The 16,897-nt window shown below is 47.5% G+C and overlaps 6 non-coding genes across 6 annotated transcripts; all 6 read left to right on the top strand.

Annotated features, from left to right (window-relative positions):
• Window positions 1-8,298: 8,298 nt before the first annotated feature.
• Window positions 8,299-8,370, top strand: trnap-agg (transfer RNA proline (anticodon AGG)). The gene has a single exon. It is a non-coding gene; the product is annotated as a tRNA-Pro (tRNA).
• A 256-nt stretch (window positions 8,371-8,626) lies between these two features.
• trnaf-gaa (transfer RNA phenylalanine (anticodon GAA)) lies at window positions 8,627-8,699 on the top strand. The gene has a single exon. It is a non-coding gene; the product is annotated as a tRNA-Phe (tRNA).
• Window positions 8,700-8,789: 90 nt separating this feature from the next.
• Window positions 8,790-8,861, top strand: trnaq-uug (transfer RNA glutamine (anticodon UUG)). The gene has a single exon. It is a non-coding gene; the product is annotated as a tRNA-Gln (tRNA).
• A 241-nt stretch (window positions 8,862-9,102) lies between these two features.
• On the top strand, window positions 9,103-9,174 carry trnaq-cug (transfer RNA glutamine (anticodon CUG)). The gene has a single exon. It is a non-coding gene; the product is annotated as a tRNA-Gln (tRNA).
• A 3,751-nt stretch (window positions 9,175-12,925) lies between these two features.
• trnai-aau (transfer RNA isoleucine (anticodon AAU)) lies at window positions 12,926-12,999 on the top strand. The gene has a single exon. It is a non-coding gene; the product is annotated as a tRNA-Ile (tRNA).
• Window positions 13,000-13,241: 242 nt separating this feature from the next.
• Window positions 13,242-13,313, top strand: trnaq-uug (transfer RNA glutamine (anticodon UUG)). Its single transcript has one exon. It is a non-coding gene; the product is annotated as a tRNA-Gln (tRNA).
• Window positions 13,314-16,897: the final 3,584 nt, after the last annotated feature.

Genomic DNA, 16,897 nt, shown 5'->3' with positions numbered 1-16,897 from the left:
GGGGGGCCCAGAGATGAACGTAAAATTGATATTTAATCAATTTTATTCATTTTAATCAGTCATGACATCAAAATATAAAACAGCATCCCACCTGCAACTTATTTGAATGGCCTGTTTGTCCACGGCCAATCTAAGTGACAGCCCGTGGCCCTGCCCACTGACCACAGAGAGCCTATTCGTCCCGCTGACCGCATATGTGATCACGAATGGACTGTCCATGAACGGCCTATTTGGACCCTGTCGAATAAGCTACAGGTGGGATGCTGTTTTTTACTTAGACATTTTCAGCGGGTGAATCCCCGTAAAGATTAGGCGATTTCATCACATGTGGTGAAGTCCCACCTGCAACTTATTTGACGGGGTCCAAATAGGCTGCCCGTGGTCAATGCATTAATAGGTCATATTTCATAATTACAGTGGTTTTATTAGGTGAAACCTACTGTACACCACACAGGGGCCACAATACAACACACTGATGTACATTAAAGCTATTAATTATGCATAATTAGCCTAAAAATGGACTGTCCACGGACAGCATTTAGGGCACCAGTCAAATAGGTTACAGGTGGGATGCTGTTTTTGACTCTAACGCACTTAACGGGGTACTACGGACCCCAGTCTTTGCGGACCGTCTGAGGGGACCCTGAGGGGCCACAGATTTCAAATTGGAGCCATTCGGAGCTATTGGGACCGTTACGTGCGGATGTCCACCAAACGCCTATGAAAATGAATGGGATAAGTTGCACGTGTCAGTGGCTCCCGCGCAGCCCCCGGGGGTCCGAGGGGCCCCAAACTCGGCATAAAGTTGCGTCGCGTGGCCCTCTGCGACAGACCGAGCGGGCTAGGTCGAGACATGCCAAGTTTATTTTTAGCTATTTTTTATGCACCTCTCTGTCTCCCATTGATTTCTATGGGAGCATGTGTCTGCTAGGGTTAATTCAGCAGTTAGGATTAGAGGGCCTACTAGGCTCAGGGAGCATCTAGAGCCACGATACTCTGGGGCCCGATTCGGGGGCCCGTGGCGGTCGTCCGTGACGAATCTCGAGGTCCTACGACCTTTTGACCCCTTAGGGCGACTGTTTATTTGACGTCCCACGTGCAACTTATTCCATGGGGCTGTTGGTGGCCAATAAGCGCCAAAAAAGGTCAGAGGGACGCGGAACTCTAGAACCCGTCCCCGGGGCCCGTGAAGGGACGCATATGTCGGTTTCGGGCCGATCGGGCGTTTCCTTCGAACCGTTTGGCTAAAACACATACTTAGAACCGATCTAGAACCACCAAATCCGCGATCTAGAACCGGGGGCCCCCGGGCCCCCGCCGTGCCGAATTTGGGGCCGCTGCGACCTTTCGACCCCTTTTGGCCCCTGTTTTTTTGACGTCCCACGTGCAACTTATTCCATGGGGCTGTTGGTGGCCAATTAGCGTGAAAAATGGTCAGAGGGACGCGGAACTCTAGAACCCGTCCCAGGGGCCCGTGACGGGACGCATACGTCAGTTTCGGGCCGATCGGACCTTTCTGTCACACGGCCACCAAACACCTGTGAAAATGAATGGGATAAGTCGCACGTGTCAGTGGCCCCTGTTCGGCCCCCGGAGGTCCCACGGGCCCCAAACACTGCGTGCCGGGCCCCCTCGGGCCCCCGAACGACATATCAGGAGGACGGGTCTCTAGAACTCAGGGCTAATTTTTTTTCAACCCTTGTTCAAGTTTCTCTTCAAAGGTCACTTGCACTCATAGTGAGCTCATAGACTGACATTCCCTCTTGAAGGGTCAAACCGAAAACACACTCGGAACCGATCTAGAACCCTGCGACCCGGGATCTAGAACCGTGGGCCCCCGGACCACCGCCGTGTCGAGTTTGGGGTCGCAGCGACCTTCCGACCCCTTTTGGCCCCTGTTTTTTTGACGTCCCACGTGCAACTTATTCCACTGGGCTGTTGGTGGCCAATTTGCGCCAAAAAAGGTCAGAGGGACGCGGAACTCTAGAACCCGTCCCAGGGGCCCGTGACGGGACGCATACGTCAGTTTCGGGCCGATCGGACCTTTCTGTCACACGTCCACCAAACACTTGTGAAAATGAATGGGATAAGTCACACGTGTCAGTGGCCCCTGTTCGGCCCCCGGAGGTTCCACGGGCCCCAAACACTGCGTGCCGGGCCCCCTCGGGCCCCCGAACGACATATCAGGAGGACGAGTCTCTAGAACTCAGAGCTAATTTTTTTTCCAAATTTGTTCAAGTTTCTCTTCAAAGGCCACTTGCACTCATAGTCAGCTCATAGACTGGCATTCCCTCTTGAAGGGTCAAACTGAAAACACACTCGGAACCGATCTAGAACCCTGCGACCCGGGATCTAGAACCGTGGGCCCCCGGACCACCGCCGTGTCGAGTTTGGGGTCGCAGCGACCTTTCGACCCCTTTTGGCCCCTGTTTTTTTGACGTCCCACGTGCAACTTATTCCACTGGGCTGTTGGTGGCCAATTTACGCCAAAAAAGGTCAGAGGGACGCGGAACTCTAGAACCCGTCCCCGGGGCCCGTGACGAGACGCGTGTGTCGGTTTCGGGCCGCTCGGGCGTTTCCTTCAAACCGTTTGGCTGAAACACATACTTAGAACCGATCTAGAACCACCAAATCCGTGATCTAGAACCGGGGGCCCCCGGACCACCGCCGCGCCGAATTTGGGGCCACTGCGACCTTTCGACCCCTTTTGGCCCCTGTTTTTTTGACGTCCCACGTGCAACTTATTCCATGGGGCTGTTGCTGGCCAATTAGCGTGAAAAAAGGTCAGAGGGACACGGAACTCTAGAACCCGCCCCAGGGGCCCGTGACGGGACGCATACGTCAGTTTCGGGGCGATCGGACCTTTCTGTCCACCCTTCACCGAGCACATGGCCCAATTAATGGCAGCCCTCTTGCACACACAGAAAGACATATGCTCAGTAGAACCAAAGTGAGGAGATTTTTGCTCTAAAAAATGATACGCTTGGAACCGATCTAGAACCCTGCGATCCGGGATCTAGAACCGGGGGCCCCTCGACTACCAGGGCGGCGAATTTGGAGGCGGTGCGACCTTTCGACCCCTGTATTTCCGCCCTCCCACGTGCAACTTATTCAGTTTAAACTTCACAGGCGCTTCCAGGTCAAGGGGGGCTTTTTTCGGCCAAACGAGCAGTTTTGGGCACGGAACTCTAGAACCCGTCCCCGGGGCCCGTGAAGGGACGCTTATGTCTGTTTCGGGCCGGTCGGGCGTTTCCTTCGAACAGTTTTGCTGAAACACATACTTAGAACCGATCTAGAACCACCAAACCCGTGATCTAGAACCGGGGGCCCCCGGACAACCATCGTGCCGAATTTGGGGCCGCTGCGACCTTTCGACCCCTTTTGGCCCCTGTTTATTTGACGTCCCACGTGCAACTTATTCCATGGGGCTGTTGGTGGCCAATTAGTGCGAAAAAAGGTCAGAGGGACTCGGAACTCTAGAACCCGTCCCAGGGCCCCGTGACGGGATGCATACGTCGGTTTCGGGCCGATCGGACCTTTCTGTCCACCCTTCACCGAGCACATGGTCCAATGAATGGCAGCCCTCTTGCACACACAGAAAGACATATGCTCTGTAGAACCAAAAGTGAGGAGATTTTTGCACAAAAAAACGATACACTTGGAACCGATCTAGAACCCTGCGATCCGGGATCTAGAACCGGGGGCCCCTCGACTACCAGGGCGGCGAATTTGGAGGCGGTTCGACCTTTCGACCCCTGTGTTTTCGGCCTCCCACGTGCAACTTGTTCAGTTCAAACTTCACAGGCGCTTCCAGGTCAAGGGGGTGTTTTTTGGCCAAACGAGCAGCTCTGGACGCGGAACTCTAGAACCCGTCCCAGGGGCCCGTGACGGGACGCATACGTCAGTTTCGGGCCGATCGGGCGTTTCCTTCGAACCGTTTTGCTGAAACACATACTCGGAACCGATTTAGAACCACCAAACCCGTGATCTAGAACCCGGGGCCCCCGGACCACCGCCGTGCCTTTCGACCCCTTTTGGCCCCTGTTTTTTTGACGTCTCACGTGCAACTTGTTCCATGGGGCTATTGGTGGCCAATTAGCGCGAAAAAAGGTCAGAGGGACGCGGAACTCTAGAACCCGTCCCAGGGGCCCGTGACGGGACGTACGTGTCAATTTCGGGCCGATCGGACCACCGTCCACCAAGTACCTGTGAAATCGCATTGAATAAGTTGCACGTGTCACTGAACCTCGTTCGGCCCCTGGAGGTGCTAGGGGCCCGAAACTTCTTGGAAAGCTGCGTCACTCGGCCCCGGAAGGCACACAGAGAGGGGAGCGTCTAGTCACACAAAAAAACCACTTGTGGCCCAATGTCCACAGAACACCTATGAAAATCAATGGGATAAGTTGTACGTGGGACGCTTTGCCGTTCGGCCCCCGGGGGCCCTGGCGGCCCCAAACTTGATCTGCCTGCTGTCACTGGGGCCCAGAAAGACCCTGGGGGATGGAGAAAGCTGAACCATGTGTGGATCAGGCCGAACCGCCGAAACGCACACTTGGGAACCATGTAGAACCTTGAAACTAAGGATCTCGCCCCGGGGCCCGCTGGGCTACCCTCACGCCGAATTTCGAGGCCCTGTGACTTTTCGGCTCAGAGTTAGAGACACAGTGACTTGAGACAAAAAACAGGTGGTTAGGGGTCAAAATAGGCACTTTGTGGTACTGAGGAAGACTACGGTGAAGTTTAGGTGGTCGAGGGACCCCATAGGCACTTCGTGGCAATGGAGAAGAAAATAGGTGGTTAGGGGTCAAAATAGGCACTTCGTGGTACTGAGGAAGACTACGGTGAAGTTTAGGTGGTTAGGGGACCCCATAGGCACTTCGTGGCAATGGAGAAGAAAATAGGTGGTTAGGGGTCAAAATAGGCACTTCGTGGTACTGAGGAAGACTACGGTGAAGTTTAGGTGGTTAGGGGACCCCATAGGCACTTCGTGGCAATGAAGAAGAAAATAGGTGGTTAGGGGTCAAAATAGGCACTTCGTGGCACTGAGGAAGACTATGGTGAAGTTTAGGTGGTTAGGGGACCCCATAGGCACTTCGTGGCAATGAAGAAGAAAATAGGTGGTTAGGGGTCAAAATAGGCACTTCGTGGTACTGAGGAGGACTATGGTGAAGAGTAGGTAGTTGGCGGACCCCAAAAGCACTTGGTGGACTCCCACGCGGTGCAATGGCACCCCCAGAGGCGTCCACAGAGAGCCTATGGTAATATATGCTAATCTCGGCCACTTTATATGCGATTTTGGAAAAGTGACACGGCACCGCTGAATAAGCAGCTCGTGTCGTCCATTTCGAGCACGCGGACCTCGAAGTGTCGGTGCTGACAATGGCAACTTAAATGAATGGGCAAAATACCACGAACAGCCTGGGTTCCCTTACTCCCCTTGGAATAAGTGGCTGTTGTAGTGTTTGGTCTGCTTCGCTTCACACTTGGCTGATCCCATCTTTTTTTCTTCTTGTATTTCTTCTAATGGTGCTTGGATGAAAAACAGGATGATTTTCACTGCTTCCTTCCATCTTTTCATCATCTTGTCATCTCTCTACTAATCATACATGCTTTGCAGTAAACCTTGTAATCGCAGTAGCTGTCCAGCAGAGCTGAGAAAGTCATGCAGTGAAAGTCTAAAACAATAAGATAATTTTGTTGTGTTTTTTTACGCTCCAGCCACTGCAGGCTCGAGAGGCCCTGCTCCTGCCCCGGCTCGTGCTACTGCCCCTGCTCCTGCCCCTTATCCTGCTCCTCCAGCATTGTGGACCCCTGGCCAGGTGTCCCAGTCGCCTGCAGAGCTTCCTGTCCACTGGAAAGAGAAACTTCCATCTTTCCAGCAAGGCCTTCAACCCCTGTCCCTCTGCACCAGGACCATCCTCACTACAGCCACCCACAGGACTGCAGCGCCCTGCCCAGCCTCCTCTGCAGTCTCCTCCTCTGCGCCCTGCCCAGCCTCCTCTGCAGTCTCCTCCTCTGCGCCCTGCCCAGCCTCCCTGCAGTCTCCTCCTCTGCGCCCTGCCCAGCCTCCTCTGCAGTCTCCTCCTCTGCGCCCTGTTCAGCCTCCTCTGCAGTCTCCTCCACAGCCTTCTGTCCAGCCAAGTGCTGCCTCTGCTCCTGCAACATCAACTGGGTCCAGTGTTGCAGACCAGGCTCCTGTATCTAAGCTTCTCATTATTCGTGTGCAGGTGCTGCAGCGTGATTTCCAATGACGTCCACGTCCGCCTCTTTTAGTCTACCTGATTCCACCTAGCCTCATCGCTATCTGCCTCTCAGACAGCCAGCTATCAGGAAGTGTTGGTTCCATGGTGTAATGGTTAGCACTTTGGGCTTTGAATCCAGTGATCAAGTTCCAATCTCGGTAGAACCTTTTTAGGTTCTTTGCGGAAGGGTGGGAAAAAGCAGAGGTGATGCGCAACTGCTGACGTGGCAGTGAAATTGGCAATCTCAAACAGAGTCGGAATTGGGGAAACATGGGCTTAAAAAGCAAAGGCTTCATTTGCTCCTTGCTATCGTGCTTTTGGACTCAATGACTTAAATCTCTCCTGCTCATGGGAAAAGTTGACACACGCCAAGGTTCCATGGTGTAATGGTTTGCACTCTTGGCTCTGAATCCAGCGATCCGAGTTCAAATCTCGGTGGGACCTGCTTTTGCCAGGAATGTGTGCAGTACCTCGTTCGAAAAAACATTTTCGGCAGCACTGAGCCGCAAGAGCTCATCTAGGTAGTGCCCCTTGAAGGGGGGCGTAAAAAGGATGGACAGCACTGGAGAATGCAGGCATCGATCCCACTACCTCTCGCTTGCGCCTACTGCTTCCTACCGATTGAGCCAAAGTAAGCCCAAAGTAAGCCCACGTGAGCCAATCGTGTTTCTCTGCTGTGGCTTACTTTTGACCAATCGCGTTCTCTCCTGTGGCTTACTTTTGACCAATCGTTTTTCTCTCCTGTGGCTTACTTTTGACCAATCGCCTTTCTCTCCTGTGGCTTACTTTTGACCAATCGCGTTTCTCTCCTGGCTCTGCTCCTGTGGCTTACTTTTGACCAATCGGCGACCGCTATTATTATCGTCATCTTTGCAATCTTTCCAACAGGTAAGTCTATTCTTCACGACTGTATAATCGATCATTATTCATTCATAAACAGTGTTTGTTTTTGGACAATTAAACATGCCAATAAAGCTAGCTAGCGTGTAATAGCACACGTTTTATTCTGTACATGTGAACCTGCAACTTTACCATGATATACAGTAAAAAACATGCCACTACTGTCAAGATAATTAGCCGACCGCTAATTAAGCTATATCCTCCTTAAACCATTTTTTTGTTGTTGTTAATTTAGTATTTTTTTGTGTCATTCATTACATTATTATATACATTACTCCAGCCCACGTGCCCACCACCACTGTGCCCACTGCATCTGTCCTCACTGATGCTGTGCCCACTGCCACTGTGTCTGTTCCTCCTCCACCTACTGCCACTAAGAACAGGCCACTGCTGGCGACCAATGTGTAGGCCCTGTTGGCGCGGGGGAAGCATTTATTTGCTTCACAGCTGGCACAAAAGATTTTGTCTCCAGCCAAACCCTGTAAGTGGGTAAGTTTTTTCTTTTTTCTCCAGCCACTGCAGGCTCCAGAGGCCCTGCTCCTGCCCCGGCTCGTGCTACTGCCCTTGCTCCTGCCCCTTATCCTGCTCCTCCAGCATTGTGGACCCCTGGCCAGGTGTCCCAGTCGCCTGCAGAGCTTCCTGTCCACTGGAAAGAGCAACTCCAATCTTTCCAGCAAGGCCTTCAACCCCTGTCCCTCTGCACCAGGACCATCCTCACTACAGCCACCCACAGGACTGCAGCGCCCTGCCCAGCCTCCTCTGCAGTCTCCTCCTCTGCGGCCTGCCCAGCCTCCTCTGCAGTCTCCTCCTCTGCGCCCTGCCCAGCCCCTCTGCAGTCTCCTCCTCTGCGCCCTGCTCAGCCTCCTCTGCAGTCTCCTCCACAGCCTTCTGTCCAGCCAAGTGCTGCCTCTGCTCCTGCAACATCAACTGGGTCCAGTGTTGCAGACCAGGCTCCTGTAAGTAAGCTTCTCATTATTCGTGTGCAGGTCCTGCAGCGTGATTTCCAATGACCACAAAAAAAGAGGCCGCTTTTCCTCTGTGCTGGAAACTTTGCACTGGCTACCTTTTAATTGTAGATTTAATCAAAAAATTGCGCTTTAAGCCATGGAAGCTGAAATGTTTGCGGCCCGGCAGCAGCAGGGAGGATGTATGTTTCGGCTCGTTGGTCTAGGGGTATGATTCTCGCTTAGGGTGCGAGAGGTCCCGGGTTCAAATCCCAGACGAGCCCATTATTAGGCTTTGCTTTTAATCTCTTCAGCCTGATTAGGGCAACCAGGATATTTGTGAGAAATTGGGGATAAAATGTGCCAGAGAGAGGCCGGTTAGCTCAGTTGCTTAGAGCGTGGTGCTAATAACGCCAAGGTGGCGGGTTTTCATCCCCGTACGGGCCACTCATTTTCTCTCTGGGACCTTCGCTCTGCTCTTCTCGAAAAAGACGGGCGGTCTCCCAGACATCCCTGCTGGCTAAACCATACAAGTATCTGGCCGAAATAGCTCAGTTGGGAGAGCGTTAGACTGAAGATCTAAAGGTCCCTGGTTCAATACCGGGTTTCGGCAGAGGAACCACGTCTGCCTCTTTTAGTCTACCTGATTCCACCTAGCCTCATCGCTATCTCCCTCTCAGACAGCCAGCTAGCAGAGTGTGTTGGTTCCATGGTGTAATGATTAGCACTCTGGGCTTTGAATCCAGAAATCCGAGTTCAAATCTCGGTGGAACCTTTTTAGGTTCTTTGCGGAAGGGAGGGAAGAAACAGAGGTGATGCGCAACTGCTGACGTGGCGGTGAAATTGGCACTCTCAAACTGAGTCGGAATTGGGGAAACATGGGCTTAAAAAGCAAAGGCTTCATTTGCTCCTTGCTATCGTGCTTCTGGACTCAATGACTTAAATCCTTGCTATCGTGCTTCTGGACTCAATGACTTAAATCTCTGCTGCTCATGGGAAAAGTTGACACACGCCAAGGTTCCATGGTGTAATGGTTAGCACTCTGGGCTCTGAATCCAGCGATCCGAGTTCAAATCTCGGTGGGACCTGCTTTTGCCAGGAATGTGTGCAGTACCTCGTTCGAAAAAACTTTTTCGGCAGCACTGAGCCGCAAGAGCTCATCTAGGTAGTGCCCCTTGAAGTGGGGCGTAAAAAGGATGGACAGCACTGGAGAATGCAGGCATCGATCCCACTACCTCTCGCTTGCGCCTACTGCTTCCTACCGATTGAGCCAAAGTAAGCCCAAAGTAAGCCCACGTGAGCCAATTGTGTTTCTCTGCTGGGGCTTACTTTTGACCAATCGCGTTCTCTCCTGTGGCTTACTTTTGACCAATCGTGTTTCTCTCCTGTGGCTTACTTTTGATCAATCGCCTTTCTCTCCTGTGGCTTACTTTTGACCAATCGCGTTTCTCTCCTGGCTCTGCTCCTGTGGCTTACTTTTGACCAATCGGCGACCACTGTTATTATCGTCATCTTTGCAATCTTTGCAACAGGTAAGTCTATTCTTCACGACTGTATAATCGATCATTATTTATTCATAAACAGTGTTTGTTTTTAGACAATTAAACATGCCAATAAAGCTAGCTAGCGTGTAATAGCACACGTTTTCCTCTGTACATGTGAACCTGCAACTTTACCATGATATACAGTAAAAAACATTTCACTACTGTCAAGATAATTAGCCGACCGCTAATTAAGCTATATCCTCCTTAAACCATTTTTTGTTGTTGTTGTTAATTTAGTATTTTTTTGTGTCATTCATTACATTATTTTGAGCACAAGAAGATTTTTACTAAAACCTTTAAAAAAAAAGTTTAATTCATATATGTTATACTATACTATGTTATACACCAGTATACATATTTATGTTATCTTTTTAAATACTATGTTATACATATTTAAAAAGACATGAATAGGCAAAAACAAGTGTTTTTTTGTTTCAACAAATGATTCTCAACTATGTTATAAAAGATATACCAAAACGATTTGATATACCATTTTAAGTTTTAGATCTGTTTGATGATCATATTATTATGAATTGTCATAAACGCCTTTATGTTATATTTGGTGTTTCTTAGTAATCTCTGCCACAAAAGCTAAACAAAACAAAACGATTTAAGCATGGCATGATACCAGCAAGATTGTACCAAGAAGTGTTATTTATTTTCTTATTAATAAGTTCATCACACTATTTACAATTTGAACACAAGGCAATTCAAAGTGATTCACAGTTGTATAAAAAACAATAATGCTTATGCTCATAATAATAATAATAATATTCATTAATTATTATAATATTATAATAATTAATTACATAAAAAAGAAATGCTGTAGTAAAATACTTTCAGTTGGAATATGACAGCTATGTAACGTTCTGTTTATGCCTGTGTCCTTTCAGATTATGTATGCATACCCGGTTTTACGAAGAACCTCCGAGGGTCGACTCCTTATGTGGCCAACTGAGGAGGCCAATAGGAGGAAGATCGTGTTGCAGGGAGGGCCAGGTGTAAGGAGGAGGTCCTGGCTGAGGCCACTGCCTTTGTGAGGCAGAATGGAGGGAATCCTGGAGACCAGTTCCTGGTTCTGGCTCACTGCAAGATCCAGTTTGGGAAACACCAGGGTCAGATTTTCCTGTGGCTGCTGGAGAACTCACTGGGGTATGCCTGCTATCTGGTCAGCAGCATTTTGGGGGAGGAGGAGAGGGACAACCCGCTGTCGGACAACAAACACCTGTTCCTCAGATACACCTCGCAGATCAGGGAGGTAGGCGAGGCTGTGGAGGTGTATCATATAAAACAGGCCATGCTGCAGGAGGCCCAGAGGACAGGAGACTCTGGATGTCTGATGGTGGAGTTTGGGGATTTTAAGGGTAGGTCAATGAAGGAGGTGTATGAGGACCCAAGCAAGGAGGCCCAGGCTCTCATCATGTACCTGAAGAAGGCAAAGGCCAGGCCTAACACCAATATGGCCCTTTTCAAAGCATACGTGCTGAAGAGGCAGGCTCCAGCCCACGTGCCCACCACCACTGTGCCCACTGCATCTGTCCTCACTGCTGCTGTGCCCACTGCCACTGTGTCTGTTCCTCCTCCACCTACTGCCACTAAGAACAGGCCACTGCTGGCGACCAATGTGAAGGCCCTGTTGGCGCGGGGGAAGCATTTATTTGCTTCACAGCTGGCACAAAAGATTTTGTCTCCAGCCAAACCCTGTAAGTGATTTGCAAGCTTTAAAATCATTACAGTATATATTATGCAGTATATATGTCTAACGAAAATACGTGTTCAACAGCTGCAGGACCACGTGTACATCCTGCGTCTGAGTCCGCAGCCCGGAGACAGCTCTTTACATGTGGTGAGTATCACTTAACGCATACAAGTGTGTTGGTGACATGTGCTTAGTGTTTTATGTTATTTTACAGACTCTGCTGCTACGGATTTTTTTGAGGAGGAAGATGACCTGGAGATGGCAACTGTAGCCTCGCAAGCTGAGGAACAACTTCCTCAAGGTATGTAAATCTTAAACAATATTTTACAAACAATTACAAATAAAACAAAAAAGTATTTTTTAAATGACATATTATTTTATTTCACAACACAGAGGAATGGCACTTCTCAGGTGTCAATCTACATTCACTCTTTGAGTGAACATCCTCAAAGGAAAAAAGACAATTTAAAGGTGTATGTAAAAAGGTTTTATTTCATTTTTTATCGTAATCACTGACTAAAGCTCATTCTTGTCATCTCACACTCCCCTTGGAATAAGTGGCTGTTGTAGTGTTTGGTCTGCTTCGCTTCACACTTGGCTGATCCCATCTTTTTTTCTTCTTGTATTTCTTCTATGGTGCTTGGATGAAAAACAGGATGATTTTCACTGCTTCCTTCCATCTTTTCATCATCATGTCATCTCTCTACTAATCATACATGCTTTGCAGTAAACCTTGTAATCGCAGTAGCTGTCCAGCAGAGCTGAGAAAGTCATGCAGTGAAAGTCTAAAACAATAAGATAATTTTGTTGTGTTTTTTTACGCTCCAGCCACTGCAGGCTCGAGAGGCCCTGCTCCTGCCCCGGCTCGTGCTACTGCCCCTGCTCCTGCCCCTTATCCTGCTCCTCCAGCATTGTGGACCCCTGGCCAGGTGTCCCAGTCGCCTGCAGAGCTTCCTGTCCACTGGAAAGAGCAACTCCCATCTTTCCAGCAAGGCCTTCAACCCCTGTCCCTCTGCACCAGGACCATCCTCACTACAGCCACCCACAGGACTGCAGCGCCCTGCCCAGCCTCCTCTGCAGTCTCCTCCTCTGCGCCCTGCCCAGCCTCCTCTGCCGTCTCCTCCTCTGCGCCCTGCTCAGCCTCCTCTGCAGTCTCCTCCACAGCCTTCTGTCCAGCCAAGTGCTGCCTCTGCTCCTGCAACATCAACTGGGTCCAGTGTTGCAGACCAGGCTCCTGTAAGTAAGCTTCTCATTATTCGTGTGCAGGTGCTGCAGCGTGATTTCCAATGACCACAAAAAAAGAGGCCGCATTTCCTCTGTGCTGGAAACTTTGCACTGGCTACCTTTTAATTGTAGATTTAATCAAAAAATTGAGCTTTAAGCCATGCAAGCTGAAATGTTTGCGACCCGGCAGCAGCAGGGACGATGTATGTTTCGGCTCGTTGGTCTAGGGGTATGATTCTTGCTTAGGGTGAGAGGGGTCCCGGGTTCAAATCCCGGACGAGCCCATTATTAGGCTTTGCTTTTAATCTCTTCGGCCTGATTAGGGCAACCAGGATATTTCTGAGAAATTGGGGATAAAATGTGCCAGAGAGAGGCCGGTTAGCTCAGTTGGTTAGAGCGTGGTGCTAATAACGCCAAGGTCACGGGTTCGATCCCCGTACGGGCCACTCATTTTCTCTCTGGGACCTTCGCTCTGCTCTTCTCGAAAATGATGGGCGGTCTCCCAGACATCCCTGCTGGCTAAACCATACAAGTACCTGGCCGAAATAGCTCAGTTGGGAGACCGTTTGACTGAAGATCTGAAGGTCCCTGGTTCAATCCTGGGTTTCGGCAGAGGAACCACGTCTACCTGATTCCACCTAGCCTCATCGCTATCTGCCTTTCAGACAGCCAGCTAACAGAGTGTGTTGGTTCCATGGTGTAATGGTTAGCACTCTGGGCTTTGAATCCAGCGATCCGAGTTCAAATCTCGGTGGAATCTTTTTAGGTTCTTTGCGGAAGGGAGGGAAAAAACAGAGGTGATGCGCAACTGCTGACATGGCAGTGAAATTGACACTCTCAAACCGAGTCGGAATTGGGGAAACATGGGCTTAAAAAGCAAAGGCTTCATTTGCTCCTTGCTATCTTGCTTCTGGACTCAATTGCTGCGTTCCAAACCGCATACTTCCCTACTATATAGTATGGGAAAAAGAGTAGGCGAGCAAAAAAAGTAAGTTCGAATCCTCAGTATTCATAAAAGAGTAGGCGAGAATTACCTGGTTGACGTACTAATTATCGCGAGATTTGGACGATAGTGCGTTCCAATATGACTACTTTCCTACTATATAGTAGGCGAAAACAGTACGTGAAAGAAGCAGTACGTTCGAAACATCAGTATTCCTAAAAGAGTAGGCGAGAAGTTCCCGGATGATCTCCTGCTTTCGCCCAGACATTTGAGTGCTTTTCAGCTTGTACTCATCTATCCCAGTAGGCCACGCGAGAGCATACGTCATTATCAAACATCACGGAGATCAGCGACGCCGGGGGTTTTCAAATGTGAGTAAACACGGTTCCTTATGTGTTAAACTACAATAGAGTAGACGTTTTAACTGTTGAAGGTGTAAAGTAGTTAGACAGTATAGTATAGTTGTGATTTTGCTGTAAAAACATGTTTTGTATAGCTAGCTAACAGGGGAGCTCTAAGCACACGTAACGTCTCTAAAGTGGATTTACATAACCATATACATCTTAAACACGCTTATTTAAAATGTCTATTTACATCTGAAAGGAAAATATTGTAAGTATTGACATATTGCAGATGAGCACATCACAACATGAAAAAGACATCTGAGTGATGTATGTGTGGCATTATCATAGGATAGGATAACGTTAATTCACTGTTGTCAACACTGTTGACATTAGACTAATTTGCTGTAAATAAGGTAAATAAACAAATCTATAAAGTAACTAAACATGTTTTTATTCAGACTGGTGTGAGCACTGAGGATGAGGAGCCCAGAGCTGAATCCTGGAAACGGTGCCATGGATGAGACTGTCATAAGATCTCTCCATCTGCCCTTATCGCCTCAGATTGTGATGCACAGCGCAGCAACAAGCTCCGGCACGAAGGCACGGTCACCTCTGGTGAATTCATCAGAATAAAGCCGCAGAATGGGAACCGCTGTGTTGAGATGGCAGTAGGATGTGGGCTTCAGCGCCCAAATACATGCTTGTAGTTTGAATAAAGATTTGTTTCATGTGCATGCATTTGTTTATTGTGTGATGGTTACTTTTATTTGTTCTTTTACTCATTTACTCATGTTTCTTATTGTTGTCAGTATATAAAATATAATTATTTAATGTATGCATTAATTCATTGCTTGACTGACAATTGAGATGTTCACGTGTATTCATCCATAACTCATATGACAAAACAAATTACATTTTGCTTGTTTTATTAAATTATATCATTTTTAGTATATAAAAAAAAGTAATATACTTAAGTATTGGTCAGCATTTAATATTATTTTGTTTAAGTTTTGGGGTGGGCTAACAATGCAATTCATTCTGAGGTAATATTATTTTTTTATGAGCGATACTTGCATTTTTCGAGTATAAAGTCAACAGTTTCTCCAAAGGAGATCTTCGAGCAGCGGCCCGTCTCCTTGTGCACTGCAGACAGTAAACGCAGAGGAAAACTGTTCTAGGTTGTGCTGTCGAGTTACTGATGTTATGAAGTGTTAGTGCACCTGTCGCTCATATAATTTAAACTTATAAACTTATTACATAAAGATCATGGAAAGATACTAGTTGTATCTAACAATGAACAATCATAATGACAAAACAGAAAACATAAAGATCATTGGTTTGTGTACATCATAATATGATATTTATACACAGGAAAAAAGAACAATAACAAGGCTAAATATCTTTAAATATAAATAGTTCTTCATAATACATTAAAAAATAGTTTTGTTGTTATTGTCTGAGGGATGAAACGAGAGGTAAATTCATCAAGAAAAGAGGAAAACTTGAAGGAGAAACTTTTTGGGTATAAAATAAAGAAATTAACAACATATTCAAGAGGTAACGATTTTGGGGTTTCTTAAAAAATCGTTATAAGGAACTGTGGGTCACATTAGAAGGGTTTAAAATATAACAACTTAAATCAACCCTAAATGTATTCACAAAATAAATTGGCAGCTGTTTCTTCAACAATACCACAAAATGAGCAAGTTTCATCAATATCAAGATGTTTACAGATAGATGAATTAAACGTGTCGTTCATCTTTTAAGTTGTTGCGCTTGTGATAACGTGTCGTAGGTCACATGATAGCATCAACATGGCGGATGAAGTCCGGATCGCATTCATAGGCTGCGTCCGAAACCGCATACTTCCCTACTATATAGTAGGGAAAAAGCAGTAGGCGAGCGAATAAGTATGTCCGAATCCTTAGTATCCATAAAAGAGTAGGCGAGAATTACCAGAGTGACGTACTAATTATCGCGAGATTCGGGCTCACGTATACTTATAGTGCGTCCGAATATTCCTACTTTCCTACTATATAGTAGGCGAAAACAGTATTTGAAAGGAGTAGTATGTCCGAAACCTCAGTACTCATAAAAGAGTAGGCGAGAAGTTCCCGGATGGCTTACTGCTTCAGCCCAGATTCTGAAGCAACCATCAACGGATACTTTTCTATCCCAGGAGGCCACGGGAGAGGATACGTCATTATCCACATTAGAGACCCGCGACGCGGGTGTTTTCAAATGTGAGTAAACACGGTTCCTTGTGTTAAAACGTGTTGAAATACAGAAGACTAGAGTAAACTGTCGAATTGTTGAAGGTTTAAAGACGTTAGACAGTATAGTATAGTTGTGATTTTGCTGTAAAAACACGTTATTGTGTATTGCTATCAGGAGAGCTCCAGTAAGCACACATCTCCAAAGTAGATGTACATAAACCATATACCTCTTAAAGATGCTTATTTTAAATGTCTATTTACATCTGACAGGAAAATCTTCTATAAGTATTGCAGATGAGCACATCACAACATGAAATAGACATCTGATGTATGTGTGCTATTTTAGAATTTACTGTTGTGGCAACACTGTTTACATTAGATAAATGTGCTGTAAGTAAGGTAAATACACAAATCTATAAAGTAACTAAACATGTTACCTATTTTATTTGTCCATTAGTACTGTTGATAAATTGAGGAACATTTGGGGGAGAGGAGAGTGGCTCATGAAGCTGAATGCTGCATCAAAGGCTTTGAATGAGTATACTACAGAAATGAATAACAAAATCTATTTAAATCTTAAGTTGTAGTTTATTTTAATTATTGTAATTTCAAACACAGTTATTACAGCACTTTTCTCATTCGGATCTGAAATGTCTGCAGACTGGTGTGAGCACTGAGGATGGAGAGCCGGAGCTGAATCCTGGAAATGGTGCCATGGATGAGACCCTCCATCACTCCACCGGCCCTTATCGCCTCAGAACAACCTCCGGCACGGAGGCACGGTCACCTGGTGGTCAGCTGATTCATCAGAATAAAGCCACAGAATGAGAACCGCTGTGTG

This window comes from Siphateles boraxobius, unplaced genomic scaffold (assembly GCF_051911475.1).
Source record: "Siphateles boraxobius isolate OS27281-9 unplaced genomic scaffold, OSU_SipBor_1 19, whole genome shotgun sequence".
In the NCBI taxonomy this organism is placed as follows: Eukaryota; Metazoa; Chordata; class Actinopteri; order Cypriniformes; family Leuciscidae; genus Siphateles; species Siphateles boraxobius.
The sequence above is the reverse complement of the archived record's forward strand: the minus strand, read 5'-3'. Positions and strand labels throughout refer to the sequence as shown.